The following is a 16,922-nucleotide window of genomic DNA, read 5'->3' on the forward strand; positions in this document are numbered from 1 at the left end:
GGAGAAATTTCAAGTGGTTCATGAATTTAGGTGGGGAAAAGAAAGTGGGGTTTTTATTTCCACTAACCTAGAACTGAAATGTAGTATTGCTTTCAGTTATTCTGAAAAGGGGTCCACGGGCTTCAACAGACTCCCAGAGGGGTTGGGAACACCTCAACAAAAACTAAAAACCCATGCCCCAAAAGGTGCCAGCACCTCCCTCTCTCACCTGCTGAATCCCTGTCTCGTCATCTACAGTAGAGCTAATTCACTGCCTAGGGATGACATGAGGCCTCCTCCGTGTTGGGAGGAGTCTGGTGGAAAAAAAGCTTGGGTCAGATGTCTGGGGTTCTCAGACCTGTTCTACCACTAACTGGCTGTGACAGGTTGACCAATTTACCTATTTGGACCTCGGTTTTCTCTTCTATGAAATGAGAGGGGTCTTTCCTAGATAATCTGTAAGGTCCCTTCTAAGTCTACACACTATGAACATGATGTTCAAATGAGACATTTGTTAAGAAATTCACAAACCTTAAAGTGCCATATAAATACTGATTATTTTCAGCAAAATCTCCATCTAATCAAATTACAAATCAAAATACTAGCTCCGTTTTCAATAGTGTTTTACAGTTTATCAAGCACTTTTCTTATAACTCCATGAAGAAGCCCAAATATGCCCATTTGACAGAGCAGGAAAACAAAGCCAGAAATGGAAACTGTATTGCCCAAACTCACCTAGCTACCGTGTTTCCCCGATAATAAGACCTATCCCGAAAATAAGCCCTCCCCTTACTGTGTAAGATTCCTCTAAAATAAGCCCTCCCCCTGAAAATAAGCCCTATTGAGATTGCTACTGTAGTGAAGGTGATCCCCTGCGCTACACGCTACATTACGGTACCCTCTGTATGCACCGTCCCCTCCCCCCCCGTGAAACGCACGCCGCTCTCCGAGCTGCATCCAATCAGAGCTGCAGCAGTGAGCGTGTCATCCTGTTCTTCCCCAGTGATTTGCTTATTGAATAAAGGTACATTTTTTTGTTCACATTTACCTGTTTATTAAAATTGCTGTCAATGTTCATTAAAATAACCCTCCCCTGAAAATAAGCCCTCTGGTGTTTTTATGTCCAAAAAAATAATAAGACAGTGTCTTATTATCGGGGAAACACGGTAGTAAATGGTGACTGGAGCTGGCGGTTCGAATGCAGGTCTCCAAGGTCAGAGGCCTTTCCCCCAAAACATAAGTACAATGGATGACAAATGGGAAGAACATTTTAACCTTCTGATGCCTAAACCAAATCCCAGTACTTAGAGCCGTACAGATGATATGCTTCTGACCAGTCTTCCCCTCCAACCTTCCCTACTCCTTTTTTCTTTTATTCACTTTTGCCTCTTCTGATACTATGTTAACTTCACACCTGCCAGGTGGTCTGACAGCTAGAAGGAGAAAAATGGGCAGAGATCTTATAATTTCTTTGCAATACATTGGATGAAGAGGGCTTTCTGGTCAGTGTTTGACAGCCAAGAGAAGGTAGATTTGGAGAGAAAAGCTAATGAGGTAGGCTGTATAACTTCCTACAAACACAACCAATCAGGAGGTCTATTGGAGTAGTCCAAGTAAATCAAAGCAGCTGGTTTCTCTGTGTTGCTCTGAGGTTTACAGACTTGGCTCCCAGTAACCCTAGGGAGGGAGGTAGAGGGTGAAGGTATAATTATCCCCTTTTGATAGATCCTGGGCGAGTGTCAGAGGAAGGATTTTAAACTCAAGCCTTCAAGTTCCAAAGAGCTATATTTCCACTATAAACAATGAGGAAACTGAGGCTCAGAGAGGTTTGCACAACATATATTCATATTCACAAGGCTCTATCTTTTGTCTTAGGCCTGAGAAGGCCCAGTCCAGATCACATGTCTCCAACCAATTAATCTCATTGAATGTCTAAACTGAAAAAGGCCTTAGGACAGAAGACTGGGGGGTAGGGGGTGGGGAGAAAAATACCAAACATTAGATTTGGAGTCAATGTTTGGTTCAACTGCTGGTTTTTCCACCTGTATGTCCCATTCCAATTTCCTCATCATTCACTCTTGCCAGACCAGTTTCTTCATCTACAGAATGAGAGGGTAGAACCATGTGATGCCCAAGGCTGCTTCCATTTCTGTGATCATCTTCATGCCAGGGTTAGAAGAGGCCTAAGCACCTAGAACATCAGAGCCAGAAGTGAGCTTAACACATTGAATGTGAGAGACAGGAGGGTCTTTAGATAGCATCAAGTTCAACCTTTAAAGGAGATGGAAACTCAGAGAGGGGAAACAAGTTGTCCAAGGTCACACAGCAAATTGGAAGAAGACCCAAGACTCAAACTGAAGTCTCCTGACTTCCAGCCTTCCCCATGTGTTGGCACCTTGATCTTCAATTTGATCCAATTCAAGAAATATTTATTAAATTCCTGGTACATGGTAAGATCAAGGCAAGGAGATAGCTCAGCAGATACGGTGCCAGCCCTGGAGTCAAGAAGACCTGAGTTCAAATCTAACTTCAGATATTCACTAGGTGTGTGACCCGGGCAAGTAACTTAATCTGTTTGCCTTAATCTACTGGAGAAGGAAAGGGCAAACCACTCCTGTATCTTTGCCAAGAAAACCCCACAGACAATAATAGTGTGCTAAGGTCCACAGGGTCATGAAAAGTCAGACACGATTGAACAACAATGTGGCAAGATATTGTGCTGGACTTCCAAACTCTGCTGATCAATTTATTATAAATTTTTTTTATTTTGTTGATAATAGTTTGTTTTAACATCATCTTCATTTCCAAATACATCCTTTACCTTCCCCTATACCTCCCCCACTCATAAGGGGACCATACTTTATAATTTAAAAAAAGAAAAGAAAAAAAATCTCAGCAAACTAGCACATAAAATCAAGACGTATTTATTAATCACCTACTATATACAAGGCAAGGTGCTAAGCTCTGGGGAAACCAAGAAAGGCAAAAAACAGCCTCTACTCTCCAGGAATTCACAATCTAATTGAGGAGATAATACGAAAACAATTATGTAAGAACAAGATATAGATATCTAGATACCCTTGATATGATTATTTATGATAAATGAATAAGATATATACATATATACACAGGATATATATATATATGATCATACATATCATCTGAATAACATCTATTCATATCTACATGTTATCCATATATATCAAATATTACATGATAAATTGAAAATAATTTCAAAGGGAAGGCATTAGCATTAAGGCGAACTAGGAAAGGTCTCCTATAGAAGATGGCTTTTTATTTGGGACTTGAAGGAAGCCTTAAGATGCCAGGAGTCAGAGATGAGGAAGAGTATTCCAGATGTGGGGGAAAGCCAGAGAAAATGCCCAGAGCCAAGACATGGCATGTCTTCTACATGGAACAGCAAAGGAGGCCAATGTCAGTCAAATCTATCAGTATATGAATGTTCCACACCCATTGACTAATTTATTAACTATAATGAGCAGCTTACCTGAAGGTGGCGAAAAAGAAAGTGCTTCACATATATTGCATCATTTGATCCTGTCTGAACTTTATAATGAGGTTACTCTTGCCCAAATGTAGCCAGGAGATCCCTGCTTTGTGTTAAGAGACCCTTGTTATTTCCTTCTACATTACACAGGAGCCCTTCAGAGAAAGGTGGAGAGAGGCAGGGCTTGCTTTTCCACAGGAAGATTTTTTTTTTAATTTTTTTCCAAATGCTTTATTAACTTCTGATTTACATCATTCATTTCTGCCAGATTTTGAGTTACAAATTTTCTCCCCGTTTTTCCCCTACCCATTGCCCCAAAATAGCAGTCCCACAGGATGTCCCCTCCTCCAATCTGCTCTTTCCCATATCTTCTCCCATGCCCCCTTTGACTTTTCCAGGAGGGCATGGTGGATCTCTATGCCCTAGTGCCTGTATATCTTATTTCCCAATTACATGTAAAATAGTATTAATAATAGTATATAAATATTTGAATATTTGATTTTAAAACTTTGAATTCCAGATTCATTCCCTTCCTCTCTTGTCACCCACCCTTACTGGGAAGATAAGCAGTTCAGTATAGGTTGTACATGTGTGGCTAATGCAAAACAATAACCTAGTAGATAGATTGTAAAAGACTGACTATTTCCCTCCCTCCTATCCCACCTTCCACTTGTTCTATTCTCTGCTTTGATCCTGTCCCTTTTCAAAAATGGGTGCTTCCAACTTCCCTCTCCCCCCCAGCCTGCCCTCCCTTCCATCATCCCCCCTCTCATCCCCTTCCCTCCCTACTCTCCTGGAGGGTGAGATACCCTATTTAGTGTGTATTTCATTCCCTCCTCAAGCCAAATTCAATGGGAAAAATGTTGACCCATTCCCTTTTGCCTTCCTGTTCTTCCCCTCCATCGTGACCATTTTCCCTTGCCTCTTCTATATGAGATAGTTAACCAAATTCTGTCTCTCCCCATCTCCTCTCATTATATTCCTCTCTCAACTCTTAATTTCACCTTTTAAGTATCATCCCTTCCTGTTAAATTGGTCCTGTGCCCTCTATCTATGTATACCTGTAAACATATATACACATTCATATATGTATTCATATGCCCATAAACCCTCATATATAGAAATAGAAATATATATATATTTTTTCCCCTTCAATTACTGAGAAAAGTTTCATAAGTTATAATTATTGTTTTTCCATGTAGGAATGTTAATAGTTCAACTTTGATAAGTTCCTTATGATTTCTTTTCGCTGTTTATCTTCTCATGTTTCCCTTGCTTCTTGTATCTTAATGTCAAATTTTCTATTCAATTCTGTTTTTTTTTTTCAGCAAGAATGCTTGAAAGTCCTCTATTCCACTGAATGACCATATTTTCCCCTGAAACATGATACTCAGTTTTGCTGGGTAGGTGACTCTGGGTTTTAATCCCAGCTCTTTTGACCTCCGGAATATCATATTCCAAGCCTTTTGATCCCTCAGTGTAAAAGCTGCCAGATCCTGGGTTATCCTGATTGTGTTTCCACAATATTCAAATTGTTTCTTCCTGGCTGCTTGTAATACTCTCTCCTTCATCTGGGAATTCTGGAACCTGGCTATAATATTCCTAGGAGTTTTCTTTTTGGGATCTTTTTCAGCAGGTGATCAGTGGATTCTTTCAACGTCTATTTTGCCCTCTGGTTCTAAAACATCAGGACAGTTTTCTTTGAGAACTTCCTGGAGGATAATTTCTAGGTTCTTACTTTGATCATGGCTTTCAGGTAACCCAATAATTTTTAAATTATCTCTCCTGGATCTATTTTCCAGGTCAGTGGTTTTTCTCATGAGATATTTCACATTGGCTTCTATTCTTTCATTTGTCATTAGCTTCTATTTGCTCCAATCTAATTCTGAAGCAATGATTCTCCTCGGTGACCTTTTGAGATTCTTTTTCCATCTGGAAAATTCAGCTTTTTAAGGCATTCTTCTCCTCATTGCCTTTTTGAGCCTCTTTTGCCATTTGAGTTAGTCTATTTTTTAAGGTAGTATTTTCCTCAGTCAGGCTGTTGATTCTCATTTTGCAATTTTCTTGCATTGTTCCCATTTCTCTTCCCAATTTTTCCTCCACTTCTCTTATATGCTTCTTAAGGTCCTCTATGGCCTGTAACCAGCTTGTATTTTCCTTAGAAGCTTTTGGTGCAGGAGTTCTGACTTCACTGTCTTCCTCCTGTTCCATGCTTTGCTCCTTTTTGTCCCCAAAATAGGAGTGTAACGTGGGGATCTTCTGTCTGCTTTGTTTCCTTTGGTCATGTCGCCCCTGAGTCCCTTGACCCCTGGGCTTTTTGCCATAGTAGGACTGTGCCACCAGACAGGGGAACTTTCATCCCAAATGCTGGAGTTAGATGAGTGCCCTCTCTGAGGTCTCCACATGCTCTGGCAAGCTGGACACACACCCCAGGACCTCCACCCTAGACTGCAATCCAGATCCAAGAAGGTTGAAGCAAGAGCGATTACCCCTCAGACTGGTGCTTGGTCCCCCTACACTCTTCAGGCCAGGAGCTGAAGCTGCCACAAGGCGCTGGCTGGCTGTGCTGGGCGGTTCAGCGGCTTCTCACCCCAGGGGCAAAAGCCACGCACTCCCACTTACTGGGTCCCAAAGTCCATACTGCACTGACCTCTCACTTTGTCCTTTGAATCTATGTGTTGATAAATCTGGAAATGGCCACAGCTGCTGCTGATCTGGAGTCCCTCCAGCTGGGTGGCTGATCAGGCCCTGGGGCTAAAGCCTCAGCGTGGGGCTGGACTCAGCTCCCAGAGCACTATGCTGGTCGATTCTGGCCTGCTGGGCTGTCCTCAGCAGGAGGTTAGCTTCTCTGTGTCATTTTGTGGGTTCTGCAGCTCCAAAGTTTGTTCAGAGTCCCCTTTTTACATGGATTGGGGGAGGTGAAAGTCGGAGCCACAGGGAGGTCCTGCTTCTACCCCACAGGAAGATTCTACAGACAGGTGTCAGGTTGACACAGGCCTGTGGGTTTCTTGGAGGTAAATGGATTTGATGTGGTTGATTTTTTTTCCCCATCAACATTTTTTTTCTTACCTTTCCAGCAGTTCAGAGCTTCTTACAATACAAGCGATACTTCAAATGATGAAGTTAAAGAACCTAAGTTCTAGGAATAGGTCAGATAAAAAACATTGTTGAGTAGTAGGAAGTATCCCAGGAATTACAAACAGATGATCCAGCTCCAATACTTGCTACATGTGGGGTGTAGTCAGTCTCTTCATCCAGAAAATGAAGTGATGCCTTCACCTTGCAGCACCAACCAAACATAAGAGCGTAAACGGATGAAGAATCGTGGGCCAGGTAGAGACTGAAAGCATTCATACATTTATTGCATGCATGCTAGGCAAATCCCAATTAAGCATCTGAGGGTCAGGGTTTATATACTGTAGCTGAAGCACTTACATCATACTTTCTCATGGAAAACTTCATGTAGTTTGTTACATGAGACACCTAACTTGCAACTTTGCAGGAGGCTACTCCCGTGGGATGCTTCCCTGCTTTCTTATCTCATGCATCACTACGGTACTTTATCTACATCGCTTAAGCAGCCAGGGTTTCTGGGACCACCAGAATGTTCTGAACCTCCCTTGCACAGAGTGAGAATGAACAGAGGGTGGTGAGTCAACTTTCTGAGATAATGGGCCCAGGCAGGTGGGAACAAGGCTCAAGGGGGTCCTTGGCATGGATTCACACCCATGTCAGACCCCTTAGAGCTAACCCTCAACATCACCCCCTACAATGAAGATAATAATAGCACTCTGTATCACCACCCACAAAGTTGTCATGTAGGTCAAATAAGATAATATAGGTAATGCAGTTGGCAAAGGTTAAAGCTATATCTCAATGTCAGCTGTTTTTGTGGTTCTAATCTCATGATCTTGACCACAGCCCTGAGACAGCAGGAACGCCTAGGAGAATAGGGCAGGGCTGTAAGGGTGCTGCAGAGGACACTACCATGCCTGGCCTCATGACACAGAATCATCATTGCCCAATTCTCAGGTGTATATCCTTCTCAACCCTGAATCTCAGGAGGAAAATACAGCTCAGTCTATTGTCAACTGTTGTCTAACCTCCAATCCCTTGTCTCCTTGTAGGAAGGAAGGAAGGAAGGAAGGAAGGAAGGAAGGAAGGAAGGAAGGAAGGAAGGAAGGAAGGAAGGAAGGCAGCATTTATTAAGCACTTGCTGTGTTCCAGACATTGGGCTAAGCACTTGGCAAAATTTATTTCATTTAATCTTCAAAGTAACCCCGTGAGGTATGTGCTATCATTATCTCTATTAATAAAAACATCGTTGTTCTCATTATATAGTTGAGGAAACTATATAGGCAAACAAAGGCTAAGTGACTTGTCCAAGGTCACACAGATAGTAAATGTCTAAGATGGGATTTGAACTTGGGTCTTTTGGACTTTAGCCACAGCACTCTATCTGCTATACTACCTAGCTGCTTCCTTGAGCTCTCACTGGAAGGGACACCAGCAGCTATCTAGTACAACCTATACATAAAAGGATTCCCTGCTATAATATACTTCACAAATAACCATGTAGTTTCTGCTGACATACCTTCAATGAGGAGGAAACTTCTACCTCCTGAAGTATCCCGTTTCATTTACAAGTCACTCTAATTGTTACCATGTGTTTCCTGGTTCTGCTTTCTGGGTCTACATAGAAAGAGCCTAATCCATCTTCCTCAAGACAGTCTTTCAAGCATACTTCAAAAGCTCCAACAGATTGAGAGCCAAAAGGGACTTTTAATTTGGGGTCATCTAGTCTAAACTGCCCACTTTCCAAATGAGAAAACCAAGGCACAAAGAGAATGACATGACTTACCCAAAGTCACATAGGCAATATGACAAAATTAGGATTCCAGGTCTACTGACTCCAAATCCAGTGCCCTTTTCACTGTCCTCCATGGTTTTTGACTGGTATAGATATTTCTTCAAATGAATGAATGAAAAAAAGCATTTATTAAGTGCTTACTATATGCAGAGTGCTGTGATGTATATGGAATTTCTAATACCTGCTACCAAGAATTCACATTCCACTGGGGGAAATAACACATAACTAATGTAAATCAGTCTCATAAAGGGAAGAAAAGGATCTATCAACTTCCTCAGCCAATACCTATGGAAGGTTTCAGCTGCAAATCCAGTGGAAAGGTTCCACAGTCCTTTAGGGTACAACTGCAAAGGAGACAGGAACACCTCTTCTTTAAGGTCATTTCAAGCTGATCAAATGATATAAACTGCTGGTGTTGAACCATACAACAGTACCAAAGACTTTGGTGGCAAGAATGTTCTTTTCTGGATTATCAGTAGCTGTCGCAGTACCACCTACAGTAATGATTGCCAGGCTACATTTGCACAGAGATTACTTCCCAGAATAATGACTTAAGGCTGGGCTGGCAGCAGGACTCCTGATTGGGGGTTACTGTCCTTCCTAGATCTCCTGTGCTTATCTGCCTGTTGCTGGCAATTGCCCAGAAGTTGTTTCTGGGGGTAGTGAGCAAGGTGGGCTGCTTCTCCACAATGATTTCTCCTCTCCGTGCTAGTGCTAATGTCGTGAGGAGCCCTCAATCACCATTGTCCATCTTTTCCCACATGTGGCTCCAAGAAACTCTAGTATGCACAGCAGCCAAACCCTGGTAAAACCATCTTGGCAGATGGGTTTAACCAGGTTGAGAGGAGCCTATGGGACTCAAACCTATCAGTGAGTTAGGGGGATATCTACCCAAAGCATGTGAAAACTTCCCACAGAAGAATGGGCAGATGAGAATAGTTTGTTCTAATGATCATGAAGGCAGCTGATGCAGGCGCTCTGGAATGCTTAGAGCTTGGCCAGACATGGAAAACATCAAGGTCATCCACTATATCTTAGGTCATCTCCAGTCCTCCACTGGACTTTGATGACTCTGGAAGAGTGAGGGTGACAACTTTGTGAGAAACTCTGACACACTTAAATCCAAGTCACACTCAAGTCAAGGCATCTCCCCCTCCCCCCCCCCGTGATGTCATTGATCCTCTTTGAAAAAGAAAGATAAACAACAAAGCAATTTTATGATGTGCTAATTGATGTAGTGCCTTAAGATTGGAAAAGTATCTTACATACATCATTTAATCTGATTCTTACAATCACCCTTTGAAGTAGATAACAAGTATTTTTCATTTTACAGATGAGGAAACTGAGATGAGGAGATTAAAATATTTGTCCATGATAATAAATCTGGTCAGCATTGGAGGCAAAATTCAAATACACTTCTGACTTGCTCTAAGACCAATATTATATCCACAATGCCAGGCTATCTCTCAGCTAACAATAATTATAGTAAAATCTTGTATTCTCAGCACCTTTCCTTCAATGATGTGACTATAAAAACATGGTCTGCCAGAGAGGATCATTTGTGAAAGCCTTCTCATATTCTCACCAGAGAAAGTAGGCAAATGGATCATTAGTTATTGATTTTCTATCACTTTTTATCTGTAATAATGTTTGAGATTTTTTCCAACATTTTGTTACCTCCTGTCTTTAAGATATAAGGGAAATCGATCCCTCAGTGCCCTCAAAATTTAATTCCCTCTAGCACATATCTCTTCTGTGAATACTTAGCCTAAACCAGCTGCTTTTCCCATCTTTGTTTAATGCCATCTCTGCTTCCTCATATAACTCGTCAAAGCTGAGATATAGTAGCCCTACTGTCAATGATGGGTGAAAAAAGAGTTTGTTATAGAAATTTTGACAGATTTACATTTTTCATCTTTTTTTTGGTCTTGCTTCCAGATTTCTCCTAAAATGGTCTCATGAAGATATGACTTAATTGGGTCTCTCATCAAATTCTCTTTAAATTTGTTTTCTCCTCATTTGTTTTTGTTCCTGCATTATACCTCCATAAGCTTTCCCCATCCTTCTCTGTAAGATTCTGCAGATTAGTTTAAATTCTAAACTACTGTTGTCTTTGACTGTCATAGTTCTTCACCCATTAGGATGTCATATATTTGTTGACTTAGGAGGTTTGTAGACTCCTTTTTCCCTCTCTGAAACTGATTTACATCAGTCAAACTTCTTAAGAAATGGTGGTAGCCCTTGTCAATATCTGGTTTGTTTTCGGGGTTTTGCTTTTTGCTTTTTTTTTTCTTTTTGGAGGGGAGAAAACAGGGCAATTGGGGTTAAGTGACTTGCCCAAGGTTACACAGCTAGTAAGTGTTAAGCATTTGAGGCCGGTTTTGAACTCAAGTCCTCCTGACTCCAAGGCAGGGGCTCTATTCACTGTGCCACCTAGCCACCCCCCTTTTTTTTTTCTTTAAAAAATGCAATTCCCATTTTTCAGGGTCAACAATTTCCTTAAATAGGTCAGGTCAAAGTTAATTCAATTGCATATCATATCTTCTTAATCAACAGCTTCTCTTCTTACCTTAGTTGAATTGATTTTATTCATGCAAAAGCTTTTTAATTCCATGTAATCAAAATTATCTTCTTTTGTGACTGTTCTATTTCTCCTTTATAAGGACTCTCTTCTAGCCATAGTTGCAAAAGATTCCTAATGTTGTTCTTTTCTAATTTTTTCTATTGTATTCCGGTTATACATCCACTTTGAACTTACTGTGCTGTGTGGTGTAAGCTGCTGTTTTAAATCTGAAGTCTTCCAAATTGCTGTTTCTGACAGATAAGGAGTTCTTCCCTAGGTGATCAAATTAACTCTTTTCTGGTTCTTTCTTATCTAATCTGTTGTACTGATCTGCTTCTTTATTTTTTAGCCATTCCCAAATTGTTTTAATAATTTCTGCTTTATAGGATAATTTGAGGTCTAGAAGTGCTCATCTTCCTCTAGTCCTATTTTTCTCCATTATTTCCCTTGAAGTTCTATGTTTTTTATTCATCCAAATCAATTTTGTTAGTATTTTGTCTAACTCTATAGTGTACCTGCTTGGTAGCTTTGTTGTGTATTTTAATTTAGTTAGAATTATCACTTTTATTCTATTTGTATAGCCCCAAAACAAGGAGTGGATGTCCCTCCAATTATTGGAGTTGTTCTTTATTTCTTTAAAGAATATTTTTATTATATTTCAATAATTCTTAAACATGTGTGTCATATCCTAATTTTTATTTCTTCTAATTTGTTATTGATTTTTATCTTTCTTCTAATCTTTCTTTCTAATCTAATCTATCTTTCTTCTAACAGTCTGATTGTGCATAGACAACTGATTTGGAAGTGACTCCAAAATCAGTAACCAAAGATTTCCTTTCTGCTAAAATGTAATCAATTTTAGAGAGGCTTTATGATTTTACTTAGTATTTGCCATGTTCTGTGCCTCCTGACTCTTGTAAGGAATGTATTAATGTCACACAGTTGTGAAACTTCTGTATAATCTGCAACCTAGTGGTCTTTCTCATTTCTTACTTCTGAACCATGTTTTCCATTTTTTCCCATCTTCCCCTATTCCCATCTTTGCGATGTAGCATTTAGGATTATAATATGTGTTCATTTAATTTGGAAGGTCTTACAATTATCTTCATGATGGTCTTTTTGTAAATGCTTATTATAAGCAACACAAAACAAAATAGCTAAGTGTCCCATGAAATTAAGTGTCCTTTTTGTCTTCAGGCATGACAAAAACCAATTCTCCTTTATTTGCAAATTCCTTCATTTGCCTCTCCAAGTGGAACTTGTAATTCATCCTTCAATTTAGTTTCAACTTCTAATTTTTTTATTGTCACCTTTGGTTTTTTATATCATGGTTCTTTCCTATCAACTTCCTCTTCCACTGACTCTTCCCTTTTAACTAAGAAAAACTGATAAACAAAGTGGACTGAAAAAAAATCCACTTCATCTACAACTAGGATTAATGAATAAAAGCTGCAGAGGCAGATGTAAAGAAAAACTCCCTAACAATTTCCAAAAACGAAATAAACTGCCACATGAGATAGTGACTTTCCTTTCAATGGAGGTCTTCAAACAGATGCCTGGCTGACCCTTTGTCAGAGATGTTACAGAGAGATTTCCTATTCAGGTACATTTTGAATTGTGTGCCCTCTGAATTTTCTTACAACTCTGATATTTCATGGCCCTATGAAAGCAAAAAGAATGACAATGACAAGAGCCGAATCCCCTGCTACCTCGTTGTTTTGCTTTTTTTTTTCTCACCTTGATCCTTTGTACAAAACCAACCTTTTCAGTTTTCTGGGAAACACAAATCTCTACAATCACAAACTGGTTTATACAAACATGCTTTTGTTGATTGCATTTAACCCACCAGGGGGCACTGCTAGGCACTAGTCTGATTCAGCTTCACAAAAACATGGCTCTGAATGGTCCCATATTCTGTCAGGCAGTTATGTGCCTGAACAAGCAGCAGGGGGATTGTTAAGCTTTCTATTATTCTCACAGAGCTTTAAGAATCTCTGTACCCCTGTTCTATCTCTCTTCTGAATGTCAGTGTTCATTTTCTTAGTCTAAGGTTTGTGGTCTATGTGGATTTATCAAATTAAACTCTTGGCTTGAGCCCATACACTCCAGGAAAACTCTATCATTCTCCCCTTCATGCTGTGTTTTAATAAATCCAAACCCCAACAGAATGGCATAATTGAGTCAAACACAGAAGCATAGTTTAACTGTGTCCAGTCTTAATTCATTACTAAAGAAAAAGAGATAAAATTAGATATATATTAAAAGAATTCCCCTATGGTTTCTTTCAGACCTAGGCTGGTGTTTAACTAAAATAGTTTTAACTCTAGTCCTAATCCAGGTCAAGCTATAGTTGTTATAACCCAATCATAAGTGTAGCCCAAACCCAAAAGTTCCTGACCCATCATTCACTTTCACCAGAAGAAAGTCAATATCCATATTTCTGGGTTTAGCAACAATATCCCCATCTGCTTTTCCATTCTCAGTATAGAATGGTCAAGGTCCAATAGTGTGTAACCTCATGAGCACAGGGACTTTTCCATTTTTGTCTTTGTTGAATAGGAACTCCTTTGTGACTAGGACCATTTTCAGTTTTACTGGTCTTTATATCTTGTGCCTAGCAACGTGCTTGGCATATAGTAAGCAGTTGATTATTGCTTGTTGACTAAGCCAACAAATGAATAAATGAAAGGTCTACTAAGACCAAGGAACTTGGAAATTGGCATTCACTCCCAATGCTGCGCCTTTTCCACTTGAAGCTTTATTACTGGAAGCAATTCCTGATTCTGCCCTGTGACTTCTCTGTAAGTGTTTCATTGTATAAGAAACATGAGACTGTTGGATACTTTTGTCTTGTTCAATGCTAGTAGAATTGTGGAGTCAGAGGCAAGTCACATACAGGAAGAAACTCCTCTGGCTATAGTCTTCCTTCTCCCACTTAAACTACCACTCCCGGAATAGTAGCCTGGTGGCTGGCATGTCGAATCATTCCCAGTTAGTTCTGAGCTAGTCTCTTAGCATAACCCCTGTTTTCTATTCAGGGCCTACCTCGGCTTAGATTCAGGAAGGCCTGAGTTCAAATCATGCTTCAGACTAGGTGCGTGACCCTGGGCAAGTGACTTAATTTCAGCCTCAGTTTCTTCATCTGTAAAATGAGAGTGTTGGACTTAGTGTTCTCTAAGGGCCCTTCCATTTCTAAATCTGTGATGCTCTGTAACATGGGCCAATAATGGCTCTTCAGGGGGCAGCCAGGTAGCACAGTGAGTAAGAGCACCAGCCCCAGTGTCAGGATGACCTGGGGGATGGAATCCAGGCTCAGACACTTAGTACCACACCCAGAAATAACTGGCCGTGTAACCTTGAGCAAGTTACTTAACCCCAATTGCTTAAAAAATAAATAAATAAATAATGGCTCTTCAGATGAGGAAGAGAATAAGTGTTTATATAGTACCTGCTATGTTCCTGGCACTGTGCTAAGAGCTAAGGCAAACAGAAGTTAAGTGACTTGCTCAGGGTCACACAGTAAGTGTCTGAAGCTGGATTTGAAGTCAGGTGTTCCTGTGCACTATGGTACCACCTAGCCACCCTAAGGTAGGTGAGGCTAGATAGGGCATACATATACCTAGATATATATAATGGAGTATAGATATTACACACCTATTATACCTGGACCCAGGATATAAATATCACAGCTAGAGTATAAATATTATATCCAACACACATGCACACAAGCACACACACACACTATCTCATAGAGTTAGTAGTCCTAATATTATAATTCCCATTTTACAGATAGGCAATTGAAATCAGCAGGGAAAATAACTAGCTCAAAGTCATATGACCTGTCAAGAAAAGAGCTAAGGCTCAATCTAGGGAATCTGACCCTAAAGGTAACATTATTTCTTCTAGGCTTTGCTGTGCTCCACTGTTGCTGCCCTGTCACTATAATGGTCTGGGACAAGTAGGCGGAATAATGGGAAGCATGCTAAACTTGCAATTAGGAAGACCTGAGTTCAAATCTTCTCTCAGACATTTACTAGTTCTGGGCTCTGGGCAAGTCACTTAATTCTCTCAGCTTCTATCTTCCACCTGTTTCACAAGGTAAAGGTAGTTGTAAGGCTCAAATGAAATATTATTTGTAAATGTCTTTGGAAACTTTAAAATGCTATGTGTAAATGTTGTTGAATTGAGACTGACTCCTAATAACCCCATCTGGGATTTTCTTGGTAAAAATACTGGAATGGTTTTCCATGCCCTTCTCCAGGTAAGGAAACTGAGGCAAACAGGGTTAAGTGACTTGCCCACTTAAGATTATAGACTTCAGAGCTGGAAAAAAAAATGCTAGCTCCAAACCCCTCATTTTACAGAGGAGAAAATTGATGCTCAGATAGGAAAAGGAATTTCCAAAGGGCCACACAGGTAGTATCTAAATACCTGCCTTGTGTGGGGCCCTGTGTTGTCATTGAAAACACCAAGAAGATGCCTAGGATATAATTTTAAAAACAGGAGAAAGATAAATGATTTTAAATGAAAAAAAAAACATAGAAAGAAAGGATATGGGAAGATATGAGGAGGGAAGGAGTGAGATTGGGGGAAAAAAGGGAGACAAAGACAGGGATGGACAGAGACAGAAAAGGTGAGAAAAATGAAGAGGCACAGAGACAGAGGGTGAGTGGTAAAGAAAAGAAAGAGCCTAAAAGAAAAAAAAAAAGGCCAGAGGAAAAAAATGAAAGATAAGAAGGAGAAATAAAGAAAATGCTCATGAGAAAGAGAGGCAAGAGAAAGTGAGAGACAGATAGATGGAGAGAAAGAGCTCATTTCTAGTTAAACAAGACAGGTTTCCCTTGTCCTTTACCACAAACTAACAAAATAATAACAATAATAATAATAAAATCAAGACTCAGATTATCCCGAGTTTAGTGAATGCTCTTCAGTTGCAAAGCCCCTTATTAGGCTGGCTAAGGAAACTACTTTCTTTGTTCTCTGTGGAGCAAATTCATTTTTTTTTTCTGCTCTGAGTAGGGATTGTATATTTTTCTAGTCTCTTCATGTCTTTCCCTAACATGTATTCACACACATACAAATGGAACAGATAGACAAAGATCTCCAAAAAAAAAAAAATCCTCAGCATTTTAAAGATCGAAAATAGGGAAGGAGTGAAGACCGGTCAGGCTCCCTTATACATCCTTGGAACGCTAGATCCTAAAAAGGGTGTCTCAATCCAATGAAAAGGCAATGTCTTTAGCCCTAAATCTTTTTCGATTTAAAAAGAAAAAAAAGTATTTCTGCCTTTTGTTTTTTTACACCTCGAACAGTTCCCTAAACCCTCCCCCGCCCCGCCCCCTTGCAGCTCTGATTGCCTGCCAGCTTTACAGCTCCGGTGGGAAAGAGTGGGGGGTTTTGGAATCAAGAGACCTGGGATGAGTCTTGCCTCAACCTAGTTAAGGGTGCATGGGAAAGTCCCTACATGTCAGTTTCTCTTTCTATATGAGGGTGATGGTTCTTGCACTACCTGGCGCACGATGTAACTGGGAGGAAAGCGTGCCAAGAGAAACGGCAGTCTTAATAAGGCTGTTCTAAGGTCGCCTCCTGCTCTCATAGTCAGGCTGCAAAGTCTTTGAGACAGTATTCAGGTTTGTGTGGACACTCGCAAGCACTCCTTCTATGGATTTTAAGAGGTCGGGGGCTCCTTCGGGCGTGCAAAAAAAAAAAAGTTTATACATTTTAAACGTATTTCTGATTCCAAAAGTCCTATTTCTGCCTAAAGGGATGTGTGTATGGGGGTTGAGGGTGGTGATCTGAATTAAGTGAAATGAAACTGGAACCCACCCAACACACACACACACACACACACACACACACACACACACAAACACACACACACCTCCAAGCAAATCGCCTCAAACCTCCAGATGTTCTCAGAGCTCGTAACCATCTGTTGAGATTTCTCCACTAGCCCAGGATGTGATGGGGAGGAGCTGAAGTGGAGAGGAGGAGGGAGGCAG

General features: G+C 40.4%; 1 long non-coding RNA gene across 1 annotated transcript; it reads right to left on the reverse strand.

Annotated features, from left to right (window-relative positions):
- Positions 1 to 1,745: 1,745 nt before the first annotated feature.
- LOC138148294 (uncharacterized) lies at positions 1,746 to 16,919 on the reverse strand. The gene is made up of 3 exons (XR_011165018.1): positions 16,802 to 16,919; positions 8,349 to 8,455; positions 1,746 to 2,170 (listed from the first exon to the last, which is right to left on the reverse strand). It is a non-coding gene; the product is annotated as an uncharacterized lncRNA (long non-coding RNA).
- Positions 16,920 to 16,922: the final 3 nt, after the last annotated feature.

This window comes from Petaurus breviceps, unplaced genomic scaffold, assembly GCF_028583685.1.
Source record: "Petaurus breviceps papuanus isolate PSGF00001 unplaced genomic scaffold, PetGlider_PUasm1.0 90823, whole genome shotgun sequence".
In the NCBI taxonomy this organism is placed as follows: domain Eukaryota; kingdom Metazoa; phylum Chordata; class Mammalia; order Diprotodontia; family Petauridae; genus Petaurus; species Petaurus breviceps.